General features: G+C 45.8%; 1 long non-coding RNA gene across 1 annotated transcript; it reads left to right on the top strand.

Moving 5' to 3' along the window:
* Nucleotides 1-185: 185 nt before the first annotated feature.
* LOC122445534 lies at nt 186-2,617 on the top strand. The gene is made up of 3 exons (XR_006270555.1): nt 186-329; nt 2,068-2,329; nt 2,443-2,617. It is a non-coding gene; the product is annotated as an uncharacterized LOC122445534 (long non-coding RNA).
* Nucleotides 2,618-22,400: the final 19,783 nt, after the last annotated feature.

A 22,400-nucleotide genomic window follows, 5' to 3' on the forward strand; every position in this document is an offset into this window, starting at 1 on the left:
TATTTCATTAAATGCTGGTCAGTGTCTGAGGGCTGTTGCTGTGGGGAGACGTGCCACAATGGTATTCAAGAACCTTATTTCAGGGACTTCCCTGGTGGCCCAGTGGTTAGGAACCTGCCTGCCAGTGCAGGGGACATGGGTTCAATCCCTGGTCTGGGAAGATCCCACGTGCCATGGAACAACTAAGCCCGTGAGCCACGGCTGTTGAGCCTGTGCTCCAGAACCCGGGAGCCAGGCCTGCTGAGCCCGCGCGCTGCACCTTCTGAAGCCCGGGCTCCACCTCCTGAAGCCAGGGCGCCACACCAAGAGTGGCCCCCACTCGCTGCACCGTAAGTAAAAAAAGGCCACGCACAGCCTGCTTAATTTTAAGTTAATTAATTTAATTAAGAAGAACCTTATTTCAAAATTACACAAGCCCTTGCTGTAGCTTGATAGGCTGGTGTATATGTACACTCAAACCATAATCTTTGCTGATACGCATTTTGCAGTCTGTTTATATAATTAAAGCAACTAGGTATTCCTCATATGCTTTTCTGAAATCAACACACAGTCCCCTGACCCCTCTAAATTTTGGGGATGGCAGGCTCTCCTTTTCATCAGTCAGTCAGTCAGGTTTGGTCAGAAGTGCTGAAGTACAGAGACAATGGAGGATTATTCTGTGACATTGACTCAACTGTATCATTTTACTCTTCTTTGGGGATTTGAAAGAGGAGGGCATACAGGGGAAGTCTCCGGAAGAGTAACTTTTTTGCAGTTAAAACTATGACCACTTTCTCCTACATAATACAAATCTTGACTACTCTGAGGATGTCAGTCTGTTTTGATAGTAACAGGGAAGAGAGAACCAGGAATGTGGGAAAGGATTAGAACCGGACTTTTAAGTGTCTTAGAGGAAATCATTTCTATTTTATTTCATGAGAAAATATAAACATTATCTTAAAATAATGTAAACCTTGCAAGCAGTTGGAAATAAGATAGTAAATATATTTGGTAAATTGCTTATGATTCATTAATTCTCAAATGTTAAATATTACCCCATAAAAGTTAGCTTTATGTGACTAAATGTAATGTTTTAAAAGAGGGATTGGTTTTATAATACAATCTGGAAGCTTAACTTTTTATGAATAAAAAGTTCACTGAAGATTTTCCTCTGGAATAGTTTCATAAAGAGGACAGGACAAATATCTATAACTTTTAATATTCTAATGTTGAAAAGGTTATTAGTATGTTAGTAAAATCAATACATTGTTTTGTACTAATAATAACTGGAATGCTTTAAACTAGTTTCTGTTTTTTGTGTCATCTTTTCAAAGGAATTTTTGTTCTGTTTATATTGTTAACCTTTTTTTTAAAAAGAATTTCAGATTTACAGAAAAGTTGGAAAAGTAGTGCAAAGATCCATTGGGTTCTATATATCCTTCAGTCAGATTTTCCAGTTGTTAACAATGTCCATATTTGCATTCATTTTTTCTCTCTACACACACACACACACACACAAATAAATACATATACATACATTGACTGTGGATTTAATTTTTTCCTGAACTTACTTGAAAATAAGTTGCATACATGATGCCCTGTAGCCTTTCATATTCAGAGTGTATTTACAAGGCAAATATAAAAATTAAGAAATTGACATTCATATAACTTGACCATCTAATCCATAGATTCTGCTCAAAATTTGCCTATTTTCTCCAAACTTTCCGTTATTAGTTCAAGATCTAACTCTGGACCATGCAGCATTTACTTGTCACTCCAGCTTGGAGCAGCCCCTAAATCTTTGTCCTTCATGACTGTGATGTTTTTGAAGAGTAAATGCCACATTGTAGAATCTCTCTTCATTCGGTATTGCCTTATGTTTCTTCATAGTTTATGCATTATGAGCAACAATTGTCTTATCTGTTTGAATGTTTATTTTTGTATATGTTACACAAAATAGATAATTTGTCAATAGTGTAACACATGTGTATGATTTATAAACAAACAAAAAGAGCTATGTGCTTAAATATTTTTCCACACAATTTATTCATTCATTTCTTTATTATTGGCCACACCCACGTCACACAGGATCTTAGTTCCCTGACCAGGGATCAAATCCACATCCCCTGCATTGGGAGCACGGAGTCTTAACCACTGGACCACCAGGAAGGACCCTTCTTTAATTGATGGTGACACATGGAGATAAAGACTTAGAGGCTGCTTTACTAAGTGGTAAGGAGGATAACCACCCACAATCTAGGAGCTAGAGCCTAGAAAGACGCTGGAGCATTTCAACTGGGAAATTACTGTGGGAGCCCAGGAGCTTTGAGGTGAATTATTCTGGCTCTGGGTAAGCACATGATTTGTCTTGCATCATTATGTGATCAGATGCTTTAATGAAAAAACTTGGTTTAGCATTTGATGATGTAGAAATTCAAAAGTGTATGTTTTCAATTTATTTAGATACTTGATATTGGCTGTCATGGCTGAAAAAGTTCTTCCAACAATGTGCTAACCAAAATGGAAAAATTATATCTTTCACTGTGCTTTCAAAATTGTAATTGTCATTGTTTAAAGTCAGACATCTTGGAGTGAGAAGTCAAGTGGGCCTTAGGAAGCATCTCTACCAACGAAGCTAGTGGAGGTGATAGAATTCCAGTTGAGCTCTTTCAAATCCTAAAAGATGATGCTGTAAAAGTGCTGCACTCAATATGCCAGCAAATTTGGAAAACTCAGCAGTGGCCACAAGACTGGAAAAGGTCAGTTTTCATTCCAGTCCCAAAGAAAGGCAATGTCAAAGAATGCTCAAACTACCGCACAATTGCACTCATTTCACACGCTAGCAAAGTAATGCTCAAAATTCTCCGAGCTAGGCTTCAACAGTATGTGAATTGAGAACTTACAGATGTTCAAGCTGGATTTAGGAAGGGCAGAAGAATCAGAGATCAAATTGCCAATGCCCATTGGGTCATTAAAAAGCAAGAGAATTACAGGAAAATGTCTACTTCTGCTTTATTGATTATGCCAAAGCCTTTGACTGTGTAGATCACAACAAACTGTGGAAAATTCTTCAAGAGATGGGAATACCAGACCACCTTACCTGCCTCATGAGAAATGTGTATGCAGGTCAAGAAGCAACAGTTAGAACCAGACATGGAACAACAGACTAGTTCCAAATTGGGAAAGGAGTACGTCAAGGCTGTATATTGTCACCCTGCTTATTTAACTGATATGCAGAGTATGTCACGCAAAATGCCAGGTGGATGAAGCTCAAATTGGAATAAAGATTGCCAGGAGAAATATCAACAACCTCAGATATGCAGATGGCACCACCCTATGGCAGAAAGCAAAGAGGAACTAAAGTCTGTTGATGAAAGTGAAAGAGGAGAGTGAAAGAGCTGGCTTAAAACTCAACATTCAAAAAATGAAGATCATGGCATCTAGTCCCATCACTTCATGGCAAATAGATGGGGAAACGATGGAAACAGTGACAAACTTTATTTTCTTGAGCTCCAAAATCACTGCAGATGGTGACTGTAGCAATGAAATTAAAAGTTGCTTGCTCCTTGGAAGAAAAGCTATGACCAACCTAGACAGCATATTAAAAAGCAGAGACATGACTTTGCCAACAAAGGTCTACCTAGTCAAAGCTATGGTTTTCCCAGTACTCATGTATGGATGTGAGAATTGGACCATAAAGAAAGCTGAGCACTGAAGAATTGATGCTTTTGAACTGTGGTGTTGGAGAAGACTCTTGAGAGTCCCTTGGACTAGAAGGAGATCCAACCAGTCCATCCTAAAGGAGATCAGTCCTGAATATTCATTGGAAGGACTGATGCTGAAGCTGAAACTCCAATACTTTGGCCACCTGATGCGAAGAGCTGACTCACTGGAAAAGATCCTGATGCTGGGAAAGACTGAAGGTAGGAGGAGAAGGGGACAACAGAGGGTGAGATGGTTGGATGGCATCACCAATGTGATGGACATGAGTTTGAGCAAGCTCTGGAAGTTGGTGATGGACAGGGAGTCCTGGTGTGCTGCAGTCCATGGGGTCACTGTAAGGTACAGTTTGGGCGAGGCAGAAAAGGAAGGATGACCTCAACAGAAGTAGGTTACCTTTATTCAGGCAAGGAGGGGCGACAGTCGGCCTAACAACCAGGCTGAGCGCTGAGAAGGGATCAGGGAGGCTTCATCCTTATAGGGAGGTTTGTGGAAGTGATAAGGGAAACGTTAATCAGGCAGGATATTTTGAGTATTCTTTTGTTGAGATGACATTTGTAGTTGGGCAGGGGGTGATAAGTCTTCTGGGCAGCTGTAGGGGGTGGAAGGTTTCTAGACAGGGGTTGATAAGTCCCAGATAGATGCAACCGGCCTGGAGCATCAGGGTGGAACTAAAGTTCTGTTTTGTTTTCTCTGAAGTTAGATGATTCAGCAAGAAGCCTTTGAGACTGTTGTTCTCTTTTCTAGGCCCAGAAGACTCCTTCAGTCACAGAGAGTCGGACATGACTGAGCGACTGAACTGAACTGTCCACTAATTGTCACTATAACCGAAGTCAACACATTTGGATCAGTTAATTTCTTTGTAAGAGAAAAGTGAAGACCTCATCTTTCAGTCAATCAGTTCTTTCAGGCACTTTTCCACAATCTCTCCTGCAGTCCTCTATGGGGTTACTTTTGTGGACACTGGCGCATTTCTCCCAGTCCTTTACGCCATGTTGGTGGCTGGCAGGCCATTCTAGGTATAGCACTCAGTGGAAGAAGGACACCTCACCCAAGGCGCATACCCTGCCAGGGACAGCTCTCCGTCAACAACTTATTGGTGCTGGATTAAATGTGGGCTGACTTGCTGAGAGCTGAGACTGCACTGAATGGCCATCACAGGCCCAGAGCTGTGCAACGCATTGGTTAAGGACCTTGTGGGAACTGCATCTCAGTTCAGTTCCTCCTCCTGCCTCCGTCGTGTCCCCGCAGTTGACCTTAAGGGCGCTCCCCAGTAGCATTTCTATATGTGACTGTTCCTGTCAGAATCCGTTTCCCAGGGAACCTGATCTAAGAACGTTACCCTCTAAAAAAGAGTGCAAAGAGTCCCCTATGTTTTAAAATGTCTTGTTTTTATAAATCTAACATCACCTACAACATCCATTGCTGTCTTTTGGCTTCATCGTCTTTGCTACCAATAGCTTGCCTGTGAATGACGGAATACATTCCATGTGGGGTTATCAATACTTTATCTGTACCTTTGCTTGGGAATTTCTAAAATTGATTTGAAGTAGTTTTCTGAACTTGTCTATGTATTGTAGGTTTTCTAAAAGATGTTATCTTTAGCTGAGGGAAAATATTATTTGGTGTGTGTGTGTGGTTCATAAAAAATAGTTCTTCATGTGTTTTGTCATTGGAAACAGAATCCAGAGAATACCATAAGCGTAAATGTGTTTGAAACATCAGTGCTTCATCCAAATATATAGCAAACATGGAACACTATGTGATTTGTTCCAACATTTGCTTCTTTACCCTTCTATAATGCTTTCCACATATCATGCAACAATATTTGACTAACAAAGATACACATTTTGGGTTTCACCATATGCTGTTTTTGGTATTATTTCAGCCACTTTAACTGTGACAGAACAAGTGTTTCCTCAATGGATGTGGCTGTGCTTTTGTAAAATACCTTTGCTTTAAAATGAGAAACCTCAAAAGAAGCTTCTAAATACATATATTACTACATTTCACAACACTGTAGAATTCTGTGTGTAGTGTTGCATGATTGGAGAAATCCCTGAAAAACTGTAAGGGTTTTTCTTCAGGTCTGAGATGCTTCGTTTTAACCTATCCTATTCATCTTTATGGCATCACGCTACCATTTACTATGTCTGTTTCTGGCAATACGGTAAACTAGATTACCCAGAAAGCTTCCTGTTATAAAATGCTCTCACATATTAGTGAAAATATAAAAAAGAATCATTTTAAAATGTGTAACTGAGGCAGAAAGCATGTAAGAACATTTCCAGTGGACTAAAAATGAAGTATGAACTGAAAACCAGAGCCAAAACCACACTGGAAGGTGCTTTGACAGCCTGGGGCTTGGGATCAGAAGATGGCTACATGGAATCCTTCTCAGTCGCATAGAGGTTTAGACCTCAGGACCTACACGAGAATAGGGGATAATGCCTTGGGACTCTTACAAGTTTAAAGGCTGCATTTGAGACTCCCACAGAAAGCTGGGGCCTTTGAAGATTCACACTAGAAAACTTACCCACTGGTGCAGAATAGTGTCTGAAGGACATTTGTATGTTTTTATTCAGATTTTAGATGGAAAAAATTTTTCCTGAAAATCCATAACTATATCACTATCTTCACCCAGAGTTGGGATTGAAATCTGTCTGTCAGTATGGTTCTAGGAAACTCCAAGTCAATAAACTAACGTAAGAGATCCATGCCTCCTGTGAAAATCCTGGGCTTCTGGCAAAGTAAATGTAAACCTCTCAGGAGGCACGCCCTCCCAGAGTTCTGAGAGTGCTGGAGAGCTCACAGCACAAAATGACAAAGCATGTGAGGGAAAAGTTAACACTGTTTGAGGCAGTGTCCTCAGTGAGCTGCAGTAATCCACTCAAGAGCTTCAGATTAGAGAACTAGGAGTAAAAATTAAATAAGGATGCCTAAATCAGTGAGATTCAAGGGTGACTCCTAGAGCTTTCAGAAGGGTAATGCTGAGACTTCCTGAGACGGGAAAGACTAAAGCAGAAGAACCTTTCGTGGGGGGCATAAATCCGGAGTTTGGATTTTTACATCATCATTTTGAGATATCTACTAGCTATTCAAGAAATGAGACCTTTACAGGCAGCTGGATCTGTCCGTCCATCCGTCCATCTATCTGTTTACCTGTCAACTACCTCTAACTCTTTTCTGCAGATCTCTCTGTATATACATCCAGACTTCTGAGTATGGACATTTGGCTTGTGGTTGGCCTCTGCTGACTTCTCCCATTACAATTCCCTCCAGCTCCCCACAGGCCTGGGGCCCCCTTTCGGCCCTTTGAATATCAAGGACTCTCAATTATTGTTGCATCTGGAACTACCTGGGTGAGATTTTAAAAATCCCGATGCCTGGGTGCCTGGGTTGCATCCGGTTATATCAGCCTGTTTGAGGGTGGAGCCAGGCATCAGTTCAGTTCAGCCACTTAGTTGTGTCCGACTCTGTGACCCCATGAACTGCAGCACGCCAGACCTCCCTGTCCATCACCAACTCCTGGAGTCCACCCAAACCCATGTCCATCGAGTTGGTGATGCCATCCAACCATCTCATCCTCTGTCGTCCCCTTCTCCTCCTGCCCTCCATCTTTCCCAGCATCAGGGTCTTTTCAATGAGTCAGCTCTTCGCATCAGGTTGTCAAAGTATTGGAGTTTCAGCTTCATCATCAGTCCTTCCAATGAACACCCAGGACTGATCTCCTTTAGGATGGACTTGTTGGATCTCCTTGCTGTCCAAGGGGCCCTCAAGAGTCTTCTCCAACACCACAGTTCAAAAGCATCAATTCTTCTGCACTCAGCTTTCTTTATAGTCCAACTTTGACATCCATACATTATCACTGGAAAAACCATAGTACCTTAAACATTTTTACCCAGTTTTATTGAGAAATAATTGACACACATCACTGTGTGAGTTTAAGGCATAGAGCATGATGGTTTGATTTACATGTATTATAAAATGTTTATTGCAGTACATTCAGCTAACGTCCATCATCTCACATAGATACACTAGAAAAAGAAGAGAAAGAAGGAAAGTGATTTTCTCCTTGAGTGGAGAACACTTAGGAGGTGCTGTCTTCACAGCTTTCCTATCATAGAGCGATGTTCGCAGTGGTCAGCATGTTGTACTTCACGTTCCAGTACTTGTTTACCATATAGCTAGAAATGTGTGAAGTGAAGTGAAGTCGCGACTCTTTGTGACCCCGTGGACTGTAGCCTACCAGGCTCCTCATCCATGGAATTTTCCAGGTAAGAGAACTGGAGTGGGTTGCCATTTCCTTCTCCAGGGGAACTTCCCGATCCAGGGATTGAACTCGAGCCTCCTGCATTGCAGGCAGACGCTTTACCCTCTGAGCCACCGGGCCGGGGAATGTGTATATTTATTTCACATGGCTGCTCCTGGGTCTTTGTTGCTGTGCATGGGCTTCCTCTAGTTGCGGCGAGCCGGCGGGGCCTTCTCTTCCTGCAGGGCTTCTCTGGCTGCAGAGCGCAGGCTCCTGTGCCCCGGCTTCAGCAGCGGTGGCGCGCGGGCTCGGCAGCGGTGGCCCGCAGGCTCTGGAGTGCAAAGCACTGGCTTAGCCGCCCCACGGCCCGTGGGGCCTTCCTGGACCGGGGATCGAACTCGTCCCCTGCATTGGCAGGCAGGTTCTTAACTACTGGACCACCAGGAAGTTGCTAGAAATTTGTAATTTGTCCCCTTTGGCCACCTTCTTGCAGTTCCCTCTCGTTTTACCCTCTGCCTCAGGTACCACATGCCTGATCTTTTTTCTGTGAGTTTTTTTTTTTGGTTTGTTGTGTTTTTTCAGAGTCTGCATGTGAGATTATACAGTGTTTGTCTTTCTCTGTCTGACTTATTTCCCTTAATATAATGCCTCCAGGTTTCATCCATGTTGTCACAAATGGTAGGATTTCCTTATTTTGAAAGGCTGAATAATACTCCATTTCATGTGTATCTTGTATAAAGATACATGTACACACACACACACACACAACTTCTTTATTCATCCATCTACTGGTGGACACACAGCTTGCTTCCGCGCTTTGCCTGTTTTAAATAATGCTGCCTTGCTATGAACATGGGGGTGCAGATAACTTTTTGAGTTAGTGTCTTCATTTTCTTTGGATATCTTCCCAGAATGGAATTACAAGATCTGTTGTAGTTCTACTTTAATTTTTTGAGGAACCTTGTGGGTTCCTCCACACTGTTTTCCATAGTTGCTGTACCAATGTACATTCCCACCAACATTGCCAAGGGTTCCATTTTCTCCACATCTGTACTAGCATTTGTTATTTCTTCTCTTATTGATGATGGCTATTCTAATAGAAGTGAGGTAATATCTCACTGTGGTTTTAATTTGCATCTTCCAAATGACTGGAGAAGGAAATGGCTACCCACTCCAGTATTCTGGCCTGGAGAATTCCATGGACTGTATAGTCCATGGGGTCGCAAAGAGTGGGACACGCTGAGGGACTTTCACCTTCACCTCACCCAAATGACTGGTGATGTGGAACATCTCTTTATGTACCTATTGGCCTTTTGTATACATTCTTTGGAAGATTGTTTATTTAGGTCCTTTGCCCATTTTTAATTGGGTTATTTGCTTTTTTATTATTGAGCTGTATGTCTTTATATATTTTGGATATCAACCCCTTATCAGATACGTATCTGATACATACCATATGAACAATAGAGTTTGTAAATATTTTTTCCCATTCTGTAGGTTGTCTGGTCCCTTCAGACTTCAGTACTTTTTAAATCTCCACGTGATTCCAATGTGCAGCAAAATTTGGAAACAGACTGCTGAAGCCCCTGGCTGCTTTAAGTGCAGTTTTCATCCAGCAAACATGGTCCTTCCAGCAGCAGCATTGGCATCACCTGAGACCCTGTTGGAGAGGCAGATCTCAGCAGCCACGTTGCCCTCTGGAATCACATCCTGCATTTTAACCAGCTCTTCCAGAGATTTATGCTCACAGTAATGTCTGAGCAGCACTGTGTCTGTCTCTGCAGAAGCTGTCTTCTCCATCATGCCTGCACCCCTCACCCCTCATCCTGCTGGCTCATTCCCACCTCCTTGATTGACCTCAGATATCCCTCTCCTGGAAACCTTCCTCATCCTTCCCCCTACATACTCAGGCTGGTCTTTGAGGGATCCCCTTACTGTGATTTTTGGCTTAGCCACCAGTCTTCTTGATTTTGGACCCACAGTGGGAGGGGCAACATTGCTGATAGTAGTTGCTCAGTGTTTGTTGAATTGAGTGGCTAAGGCGGACGTCAGCCAGGTGGGACTCATCGGTGTACATGGCCAGGACCTAGGTCTGTGAGAGCAAACTCCTGAGGATTCTCGCTCTAACGGCAGTAGCCCTGATGTGATGAGCTCTGACCACAGGCTGCATGAAGCTATTGATTTTCTTTTATCTTCTCTGCTGTGGTGCAGGAGACTGCGGCTTGCAAGGTGTATGCTCATAGCTAGAGGAGGAATCTGAATTCTGTAGATATCTCCCTCATGGGCTTCCCTGGTAACATGGCAGAGAATGAGGGGTGGGTTGGGGTTGGGGTTTGTTCTATGATCTTATTAAAATTATTTCCATGATAAGTTTATTTTCCTAATTGTAAAACCAATACACAAAGAAGCACAATTGGAGGAAGGTGGTCAAAAAGTACAATCTTCCAGTTACAAGACAAATAAGCACTAGGGTGTCCTGGGATGATGACTGAAAATGTTAGTAAGAAAATCATCAATTCAGTTCAGTTGCTCAGTCACGTCTGACTCTCTGCGACCCCATGGACTGCAGCATGCCAGGCCTCCCTGTCCATCACCAACTTCTGGAGTGTGCTCAAACTCATGTCGGTCACATTGGTGATGCCATCCAATCATCTCATCCTCTGTCGTCCCCTTCTCCTCCTACCTTCAGTCTTTCCCAGCATCAGGGTCTTTTCCAATGAGTCAGTTCTTCGAATCAGGTGGCCAAAGTATTGGAGTTTCAGCTTCAGCATCAGTCCTTCCAGTGAATATTCAGGACTGATTTCCTTTAGGATGGACTGGTTTGATCTTGTTGTCCAAGGGACTTTTCAAGAGTCTTCTCCAATGCCACAGTTCAAAAGCATCAATTCTTCAGTGCTCAGCTTTCTTTATGGTCCAATTCTCACATCCATACATGACTACTGGAAAAACCATAGCTTTGACTAGATAGACCTTTGTTGGCAAAGTCATGTCTCTGCTTTTTAATATGCTGTCTAAGTTGGTCATAGCTTTTCTTCCAAGGAGCAAGCATCTTTTAATTTCATGGCTGCAGTCACCATCTGCAGAGATTTTGGAGCCCAAGAAAATAAAGTCTGTCACTGTTTCCATTGTTTCTCCATCTACTTGCTATGAAGTGATGGGACCGGATGCCATGATCTTAGTTTCCTAAATGTTGAGTTTTAAGCCAGCTTTTTCACTCTCCTCTTTCACTTTCATCAGGAGGATTTGGTTCTTCTTTACTTTCTGTCATAGGGGTGGTTTCATCTGCATATCTTTTTATGGTAGCCTAGTGTAATCAATTGTTTCATTGTAGCCTCACCTTCATACTAATGAAACAGTCATTATAACATTTTTATGGCATACATTTCTACACTCATATTCATAATATAGTATTGAAACATCATTACATTTGAAAAAAAAAACCACAAAAACCACTTACCTGTTATGATAGGCTGATAATACAGTTTATCCAATTACAAGAGAGAGGCATACTGTATGGTAATTCTATGAAAACGAAGTTATAAAACAGTAGAAAACTAACACATTATTTATATTAAATGTCACTCACCTTGTGCCTATGTTGTTGTTCAGTTGCTAGGTTGTGTCTGACTCTTTTTGAGATTCCATGGACTGCAGCATTCCAGGCTTTTCTGTCCTTCACTATCTCCTGGAGCTTGCTCAGATTCATGTCCGTTGAGTTGGTGATGCTATCTAATCATTGCATCCTCTGATACCTAAGTGTGTGTGTGAGGTATATATATACATTTATATATATATGTATATATATATATGTATACATATATATATATACACTAGTAATATCTTATGAAAAAATGGTGGTGGAGAAGCTGAGGGAATAAAAATTCGAGTTGTATACTGAAATGACATTCAGTATACAGAAGCATTTGTGACTTAACTCTTTCTCCCTGTCGCTGGGGAGACATCCTCTCTAGCTCTGGTTGGGGTCGCTGCCCTCAGAGTGGCTGTGCAGGCGTCCGTGTCAGCCACTGCGCCTTCTGCACAGAACTGGCAGCTCCTCCCCTCCCGCCTCTGCCCCTGGTCCCACAGGTGACGGGTCCTCTGTGACAGACACGACTGCAGACTGAGACGCACATTGTAGTCTTCGGCATCATTTTCAGATTTGGGGGAAGTTGTGTGTCATGGGAAAGAAGGAAGCAAAGACTCCTTTGATCAGTGGAAGAACTCCTTTTGCTTCTGCTCCCTCCCTTTGCTCCTTGGTGGGGCTTCTTCTCCCTTCTCCATCGTTCTGCTGACTGTCGTGATTGTGTGACAACCTATGGCTTTTTCATCTATTTTTCAGCGTGGCTCACACACTCCAAATGCCAGCAGAGATATAAGGAACTATAACGCAGACTGGGGAAATGGCTAGCCTTTTATATTGTTCTTTGGTATTTGCATTGTTTTTAATTACTCTTTCTTGTTCATTATAATGGTGACATTGCTGAAAGCTTCAAAAGCTTGCCATGGGGCACCGAACGCGTCTCAGCCTTCTCAGCGATAGGGTGCTCTAAGGGGAGAGGGGGAAGGCTCGAGTGAGTAGCTGGCTGAGTTTCTTTAGCAAGCTGGTTATGTGGGGGTTAGAAATGAATGTGTGAAATATTCATTGGGGAGGGAAAGGTTTGGGGATTGTCTTCCCTGATTTTCTCGTCAGCTCGCTCCATCTTCTGAGGGCAAGAGAGATTTCTGTCCTTATTTAGCCTTGATTGGAAGTGTCATAGCAGTGGTGCATGATGGGAACTTCTTATCAGCAAGGCTGATTTTATTGTAATGAGGGCAGAATGAGCAAAAAGTTACTTTCAGACATTGGAGATTCCTGCCTTTCTCCACTTTTCTTTGTCTGCCTCTAGGACACTTAACCCCAAAATGTGTGGTTTCCTGTCAATCTGGAGGTTCCTGCTTTTCTTTGTCTGCCCAAGGACCCCCGTTATTTGTAGATGTGTGGCTTCCTGCCGTGTGACCCTTGTCCCCGTCTCTGCTCAAATCCTGCTGTAACATCCCCCTCAAGAAGTAGGGAGTCAGGCGGTGAGCTCCTCTCTTGCACAGGGAGGCCAGGTTCACCGAATTCTCCTGGCTGGATCCACCAAAGACGTTCCCAATGGAAGGTTCCCGTCTCAATGCAGAAAGTATTCCGAGACAGGAAGGTCAAGAAAGCAAAATGAGGATTTATTTACTTAAGGGATAGTACGCTCTCAAGGGGAGAGCTGGAGGCTCAGGTGAGTAGCTGAGCTGTTTCTTTAGCAAGTGGGTTATGCACACAGCAGAAATGAAGGAGCAGATGTTCACTGGGAAGGAAGGGATTTGAGGGTCTTAATCGCTGATTTTCAGGCCAGCTCCACCTTCCTGAGCGGAAGAGGGATTTTGTCCTTCTTTAGCCTCGAGCAGATGCGTCATGGCAGTGGTGTATGACGCGAACTTCTCTGCAAGGCTGAGTTTTTTAAAAACTGTTCTTCTTTGCCCGCACCGGGCCCTCCTTGCCGCTCGGGGGCGCTGTCTAGGTGCGGTGAGCAGAGGCCGCTCTTGGTGGCTGCGCCCCGGCTTCTCATGCGGAGGCTTCTCTCGTCGCAGAGCGCAGGCTGCAGGCGTGTGCGTTGCAGTAGCTGTGGCCCCCGCGCGGGTCAGTTGCTGCGCGGCCTATGGAATCCGCCCAGAGCAGGGGCTGAACGCACGTCCCCTGCGCGGGCAGGTGGATTCTCACTCACTGTGCCACCGGGGAAGTCCCGCAAGCCCTCTGGCTAATTCTATTGTATTGAGAGCATAATGAGCAGCAGGTTACCTTTTCCTCAGTCCAGGTACTACTTTGAGGAAAAGTTTCTAGAAGCCTTGCATGCTGAATTGACTTCAATTGAGAGGCCAGATGAAGGGTAGCAAGACTTTCTTACAGATTTAAGTAACTGAAGGGGCGTCTATTGTCAGTGTCATGTCCATTTTTTCTCTTTATCTTTTCTGTGTTGTGTATTTGTCATCATTCTTTGGAAACTGTATTACATCTTTCAGCCTGCCCTAAATTTCTGACAAGTCCTGTTTTAAGAGAGATATATGAGGAGGAAAGGATAGAGACAAAGCCCAGGGAGACAGGATAAATAGAAATCACGAATAAGATGCATGTGTACTAACAGTGAGGGTTTCCCAGGCGGCGCTAGTGGTAATTTGTCTGTCAATGCAGGAGACTCAAGAGATGTGGCTTTGATCCCTGGTTCGGGAAGATCCCCTGGAGTAGGAAAAGGCACCTCACTCCAGTATTTTTGTCTGGAAAATTCCATGGTCAGAGGAGCCTGCTGGGCTGCAGTCCATGGGATCGCAAAGAGTCAGACACAACTGAACGACTGAGCACACACAGCTATATAAAGATAACTTGAACATAAAATAGACTACAAGATCATCTTTTCTAGAGTTGGAAGATGAATTTGCTAAGTCTGACATGTATGCATAAAAATTATATGTTTGTGTGAAATGAGAGTAGATTATCAGTATTCTTTCTGAGTAGTCCAGATAATTAGAAAAAGAAGTGGGGGGGGGCCACTAGAAGTAAGATTTAATTTTATATGTAATCAGAGGAAATATTCTAAGTAATTCATCACAAATTCAAAGAGTCAAGAGAAATCTAGAAGTCCTAGGAGACATAATTAGCTATGCAGAGGTTGAAACATTTGCAAATGTCACAGTTATAAATTGTTTTTCCCCTCATGAGACCTGAATACTGTTTCATCAACAAATTTGAAAAGAACTTTCAGCAAGTCTCAACAAGAAATACTTGCACTTGATACAGGAATTTTCACCTGAAGAGAGGAGTCTGGCTTTGGAAGGTTTGCATCTTATTTTTTGGGAAGCTTTCTGGAAGTCCACCCCTTACACTTTCTGGGCTTCCCTTCCTCTTTATGAAAAATGGGGGAACCATGCCTGTCACCAGTTCACCCCTGAGGGCGCTGCAGAGTGGCAGGAGTCCATCTGCCTGCAGTCCTGTGCTGTGAGAGGGCTGAGCCAGCCTCAGGGGCCAATTGGTTCCGGGCTCCGCTTCGGTGGCCTTGGTGTGAGGCCTCCCACATGGACGGGGGGCAGGACTCGGCAGGACTGACCCTGCTTCAGGGTGACCAGCCTTACAGATGCCCTTGGAGACGGGATGTGGGACGAGCCCTGGTGAAAGGTGAGCAAATCCCCCGAGAGGAGAGGAGGCTCTGCGGAGGGGCTGATGTGGGGCCTGCTGAGGGCAGGCTGTCACCCAGGGGGCGGCGGGCACGGAACCCCTCCGTGGCCCAGGCTGTCCCTCTGGGGGGGGTCACTTGGCTTTGTTATGCCCAATGTCCGAATCCCCGAGCGGGAAGAGAGAAGGCCTCCAAGATAATGCAACTCGCAAAAAGGGAAGTTTATTGCTGACTTGAGTCAGGGCTCCTGCCGCATCCAACTCAGTGGTGCGGGGTCAGAGAGCCCCGAGCCCAAGCTGTTACACAAATTTATAGGGTGAGCACACGCCGTTGGTAGTTGGTTTAAGCGGATTGGTTACAAGTTTGCAAAGCAATTTCATTGGTCAAACACACTCAAAACTTTCGCACGTGCGGGACTTTCCCGGGGGTTTCTGCCCCGTTCCTAATTGGCAAACAGCGGTCAGTGTTAAGCTGATTGGTTGTACCCAGGTGGCCTGATAATCTTACCACCCAGAAGTAGGAAGGCGTACTCCTAATCTAAGCTGCCTGCCATGGCGTTACTTCTGCTCGCCTCACAGTTTCTCGGGCCCTCGGCCCCACAGTCTGCTGGTGGGGTGATGGTAGCATGGACTGATGAGTCATTTGCCCATAACAGGGCAGAAAGGGGTCTCGAGGAAAGTCCATGGAACACCATCAGGATGGGGCTCACGACCTCTGTTTTCTGCAGGTCTCAGTCCGAGATGCAGAGATCAAACGTGAGCAGACTTGCAGCAGCGCCCGGGATGGGCTGGGGTGGTGGGTCCTTGGTTTCCTGAGTCTCAGAGGGAACAGGCTCCAGAGGGCCGTGGCTGGCTCACCCCACACCCGGCCCAGCACCCCGCTGAGTCCTGTGTCTGGCCCCCAGGAGGCAGACAGGACAGACCAGGACAAGCACGGTCCAGGCTGTCATTAGGGAGAAGCGGGGATGGAAGGGGACACAGGGCAGCCTGTGTACATGGACATCCACACCAGGAACGCGCATCTCTGGGACTTGGGCACCAGCAGGGGCAGTGGTGGGCCTGCCTAAGCTGGGCAGGGCCTGGGGGTTCCGTGGAGAAGCGCACCGAGCTTGGCCTGTGCCCCTGGCCTTGCCTCTCCTGGCCCCTGGGGAGGAGGCACGGAGCAGTGTGGGTGCAGTGACCACTCCCGTCCCCAGGCCCTGCCTGCATTGGCCCTTCAGGCTCCGGGTCAGGGAGCCCGTGGGGTGTGGGTCCCGCTGTGCCCACCAGGGACGCCTGGAGGACTTGGTGAGGAAGCACCGGCGGGGCCCTCACCTGTGCAGATGCTTCCGAGCCAGGGTCCAGTGGGAGCTCTTGTCCTGCAGGTGGGTTTCAAGCCCACAGCAGACATGAGCTTCTAGCGGCTCAGTTTCCTACACACCAAGTCCTGACACCCAGGATACCCGGGGTCTGTGAGGAGGCCCGGCCGACCTGGCTCCACGTGCTGCTCTGGGTCCCTCCTGACCGCACGCCTGGCAGCCTGCCACAGCGAGTCAGACCGTCGGGCGCCATCGGGGTTTGGGGATGAGAGCACAGGCCAGGCCTGGGGTGGGGTCGGCGGTGCTGTGGCTGGAGGTGCGCCCTCCACCCGCCCCCCAGGCAGAGACCACCGCCCCCTACAGACTGTCACCAGGTCAGTCCTGTGGACCTGCTTGGGCCCTGGCCTGGCTGGGGCTCTCTGCCTCAACAGGGAAAGCTCCCTTCTTCCATTCAGGTTCAAGTACGTGATTGTGAAACCAAAGCTGAGACCAGCACAGCACAGGCTTTGCTCAGAGGCCAAAGAATGGAGACGTGGGAACTAAGTTCACAGCTCAATTTCTCACCCACCTGGAGAGAGTGGTTTGATTTTAAAAGTAAAGACAAAGGGAGAAGGACTGAGGCTAATACTGGGGAGGCAGGTACATTTAGGGGAAGGGCAGGGTTTCTCTGAGATGGTGGGGTGCCACCTCCTTGATCTGTATTCAGGTCAAGAAGCGAGAGTGAGAACCAGACATGGAACAACAGACTGGTTCCAAATTGGGGAAGGAGTCTGTCAAGGCTGTATATTGTCACCCTGCTTATTTAGCTTATATGCAGAGTACATCATGAGAAACGCTGGGCTGGAAGAAGCACAAGCTGGAATCAAGATTGCCGGGAGAAATATCAATAACCTCAGATATGCAGATGACACCACCCTTATGGCAGAAAGTGAAGAAGAACTAAAAAGCCTCTTGATGAAAGTGAAAGAGGAGAGTGAAAAAGTAGGCTTAAAGCTCAACATTCAGAAAACTAAGATCATGGCATCTGGTCCCATCACCTCATGGGAAATAGATGGGGAAACGGTGGAAGCAGGGACAGGCTTTATTTTCTTGGGCTCCAAAATCACTGCAGATGGTGACTGCAGCCATGAAATTAAAAGATGCTTGCTCCTTGGAAGAAAAGCTATGACCAACCTAGACAGCATATTAAAAAGCGGAGACATTACTTCGCCAACAAAGGTCCATCTCGTCAAAGCGATGGTTTTTTCAGTAGTCATGTATGGATGTGAGAGTTGGACTATAAAGAAAGCTGAGCACCGAAGAATTGATGCTTTTGAACTGTAGTGTTGGAGAAGACTCTTGAGAGTCCCTTGGACTGGGAGGAGATCCAACCAGTCCATTCTAAGGGAGATCAGTCCTGAATATTCATTGGAAGAACTGATGCTGAAACTCCAATACTTTGGCCACCTGATGTGAAGAACTGCCTCACTGGAAAAGACCCTGATACTGAGAAAGATTGAAGGTGGGAGGAGAAGGGGACAACAGAGGATGAGATGGTTGGATGGCATCACTGACTCTATGGACATGAGTTTGAGTAAACACTGGAAGTTGGTGATGGACAGGGAGGGCTGGTGTGCTGCAGTCCATGGGGTTCCAAAGAGTTTGGACGTGACTGAGCAACTGAACTCCACTGAACCTCCTTTTTACTTTTTGGTTCTTCATGTTGGGTCATGGCCACAGGCAGAGGTATCACTTTTAATACAACGATCACGTTAGCAGTGAATGGTGGTGTGAAGTGAGATCTTAATTTCGTGCCCAGGAATTGAACCTGGGAAGTCTGGATGAGAACCAGGAATCCTAGCCACCAGACCAACAAGGGCTAGAGGCTAGAAGCTATTTTTCCCTGGATCTTTGCCCCCAGTGAAAAATTCATTTACCGTGGAGGCAGAAACTGTAAATGCAGGTATGAAATTTATTATTAGAGACACAGCATAACAACAGGTGGGAGAGCACATGGAGAAATGGTTTGTTAAGATAAAAGCAAGGCAGAGAAAGGGTGTGAGCAATTCCTGCCCAGTGAGGGGGAGCGCAGCAAAGAGGCATTTAAGTAATTTATAGCAGTCATTTAGGGCAGTTCTTCTGGGTCTTTGTCTTCCTTCAGCCCAGTTATCTGGTTTCTTTTCCCACACCTGACCTACCCTGGGACCCTCCCCTGGGTGCACACTCACCCTTCAGCCAAGATGGATCTCAAAGTGAAACCTTCTGGGAGGAGCAAGATTCATATGGCCTGGCATTATCTCTTGAGTTCTGACCCACAAGAAGCCTTTCTGCACATGTGTAGTGTCTCCCTTGTCCCAAAGTCTGGGGGCAGAGATCCCTTAATCCTTTACTCACACAGGCTTCTGCCCCCTCTTTGTCCTTGCCGTGACTATTACCTTAAGGTGTTTACAGGAGACAAACACTGGCTCTTTACTCTCTGTTGTGACTTCCATTTCAGAGGGCAAACAGGAGGCTGACTGAAAATACCTAGACGGAAGCGCACCTATCTCTTCTCTCAGAAATGTTAACAATTTAATAATCCAGCCTGAAGCCCACTTTTTTCATGTCCCATCAAATGCAAACAGGAGACCAGTTATAAATGTCTAATCTGGAGTGCATCTATCTCCTACATCAATAATATAGTAAAAATCAACACACAATGAAACTTGGGGTCTGCTGGAGGTCAGATTCACTGCCATCTTGGTCCTAGTGAGGTAGAAAAATATTAGGTAGTCAGGGTCAAATATAGGGGTCAGGGTCAGTATAGGGTCAAAAGAAAAAAAAGCCTCAGTTTCTTCTTATAAAAATCTAATTCCAATCTCCACTTATGTTTTACATAAGCATTTCACTCTGGTAATCTATAACCATACTGGCTGTTCCAGTTTCTTGACATTCAAAGAGAATGCCTCCATGTCCCCTTGATGTGAAGGCCATCAAACACCTAAACCCACGACAGAACAATCAGAAACTGATCAAGGAGAAAAACACCAGGTGGTCCATTAACTTTAGAACAAATGTCTGGTCCTGAGATAATGGTCTGAGGTCACAAAAAAGATCAGGGGATGAAGACTCAATATCCTAAGAAAATTCAAGAACTGGAAGATCAAAACAAGGGCCATAAAACTGATTGGCCAGGGATTATGTGCATCAGGACCCTAAGCCAACCGAAAACGAATAGGTGGGTCAATGTTGGTAAAGATATAAACTGTTTTGATTCCTGCCATTTTAGGGAACTCTTTCTCCCCCTCCCAGTGTCTTTGCTGGGAGCACTGTACTTCTTCTATTCTCTGAAATGAAACTCTGCCCCCATGTGTCTCTACATGTCCGTGGAAGACCATTCATTGACTTCGCAGCCTGAACCTGGATTCTCTTTTCACTAGTTGGTTCCATCTGGTTTTGTTCCTAGCTTCCTCTCTTCTCTCTGGACCCTGTAACTTAAAGACTTCTGTTAACTCCTGCTAAAGGTGGGGGTTGGAGAGTTGTGAACAAGGACACCCCTACTAAAGGAGGTTTCAGATGCTGCTCAGAACCCCTGATCCTCTCCTGAGAATACGGGGGTGGGTGGGTACCCAGGCAGCAGGGCAGACAGCTTGCTCTGGATGCTCCTGTCGGGAAGAGGTCACAGGAACAGGGGCTCCACCTGCAAACCGCAGAACCACTCACAGATCGGCTCCAGAACCGCTCCTGGAGTGGCAAGAAGGGGTGGCCCACCTACTAGACGTGGATGAAGGGGCGGGGTCTCAGGGCCACCTCCGGTCTTGCTTGGAGGCACCTGGCCTCAGCACAGGCTGGGTGCTCACTGCCGAGAGGCACCTCAGGGCGCAGTGGGGCTGCCCGGGTGGGCGGGGCCCTGAGCCGGTCACTCACCACCTTCCTGCCCCTCCTCCCCCGAGGGTGTCTAGGGTGTCTCTTCCCCCAGCAACCAAGGGCAGAGCCCTTACCCGTCTGCCGGAGCCTGCCGGCAAACGAACTGGTCAAGAACGCAATTACCAGAGTACCTAGGAAAAAGAAGACTCAGAGAAAGATGGGGTTGAGAGAGACGGAGTCTGCTTGCGTCTGACTCCGCCAACTTTATTGAAGAATACCACGCCTATATATACGCTAACAGGAGTTACTAAGAATAGATCGAGGGTTTTTGCATACGTGTAGAGCTACAGATGTTTTAAATTCCCACACTTAAGATCAGTAAAGCATTAATTACCCTAGCGCCCAACATGATTAAGATCATTAGAACATTAGATAGAAAACAGGCTTCATCAATAGAACATTAGATGGAAAACAGGTTTCATCAATAGAATATTAGATGGAAAACAGGTTTCAGGCATGATGAGCTTATCAGCACCAGAAAAACAGGCAAAAAGGTCACCGGTGTGTTTTTTCCCTGAAGGAGACAAATGCCAGTCTATACTTTAATAAGAAGGGGTGGCAGGACAAAGAGAGACCTTTTGATCTCTCTTAGGGCCGTAAGGGGCCTGTACATTCAGGCCAGCTCCCTGCACCCGTCCTCCCGTGGAGCTCACTGGAGACTTGGCACCTGGCTGGGGGCTGGTCACGTGGTGGTGTCTGCTCTCACCCTCCAAAATGCCAGTGCAGAGCAGGAGAGCCAGCGCTCAGCATGAACCTCATGGTTGGTGCAGATGGCATAGGTGCAGGGGGCTGCCCTTAATGGGAGGGAGGCTTTAGATCAGGGTAGGGAGCTGCCCACCAGCTGCATGAGCTTCCTGGGCAGCGGTGACAAACGACCATACGGACGCTTCGAACAACAGAAGCCTGTCCTCTCTCAGTCCTGGAGACCAGACATCTGAGGTCAGGGTGTCCCAGGGCCGCTCTCCATCCAGAGGCTCCAGGGGAGGGTCCTTCCTGCCTCTTCCAGTTTTTTGGGCTCCAGGCATCCCCAGAGCCCACACTGCTTCAATGTGTCCAAAGTGGTTTGTGAAATTTTATGCTGGAGATTTCTCGCTGGAGAATGCTCCGCATTTGGGTAGACCTGTTGAAGTTGACCGTGATCAAATAGAGAACAATCAACATTATACCACGCAGGAGACAGATGACATACTTGAAATACCCAACTCAAATGCTGAAAATCATTGCATTAACTTGGTTAGATTAATCACTTTGATGTTTGGGCCTGCAGCCCTCCACCCTCAGGCCTCAGCTCCCAGAGTGTGCCTTTCACAGGAGAGATTGATTTCCTGCTTCCAAGGAGACAGACGGGAGATGGAACCCTTAACTTCACCCTTGAATTGTGCCCTTTAACATGATGCTGGGGATGGGAGAAGGGCTGGCCAATCTCCAGGACCTGCAATGCTCTGTTTTTTCCTTCTCTTTTAATACTTCTCACTAGCTTTGCCTGTTGACTAGGATGTGGGTCGAAGTTCTTCTTTGTGTGCTCACAGTTTACTCCCTTCCGAAGCCACATGGAGCCATCAGAGGAACCATGAGTTTCAGAAGTTATAGCTAATCAGAAACCCAGTGTTCATTATTCAGAATTGTTTATGTTTTTCCTGGAGCAAATAGTTACTGGAACCACAAAGTAAATAATAATACCTCTACACTGTAACATTTACCATGGATTCATCTGAGCTTTATTTATTTACACACCAAGGTGAGCATCTGCAATGCCCCTTGGTGTGGGCAGCAAAACCTTTCAGTGACCTCACCCGAGTTGAGTGCGAAATAGGAGCATTTTCTCTGCATTTAACACACAGTAGGCTGGGTATTAGGAATTCTCTGAGTTACACGTGTTACTGAAGCAGGTTTGCGTTCCCCGTAGTGCGTGCATGCTCATGTTTGACTCTTTGTGACCCCATGGACTGTAGTCTGACAGGCTGCTCTGTCAGTGGGGTTTCCCAGGCAAGCAGACTGGAGTGGTTGCCATTTCCTCCTCCAGGCGATATTCCCAACTCAGGGAAGAGGACTTAGGATGTGTCCTGTGGGTCACGGGTAAGGGGGAAGA

Source organism: Cervus canadensis, chromosome 7, assembly GCF_019320065.1.
Source record: "Cervus canadensis isolate Bull #8, Minnesota chromosome 7, ASM1932006v1, whole genome shotgun sequence".
Taxonomy (NCBI): domain Eukaryota; kingdom Metazoa; phylum Chordata; class Mammalia; order Artiodactyla; family Cervidae; genus Cervus; species Cervus canadensis.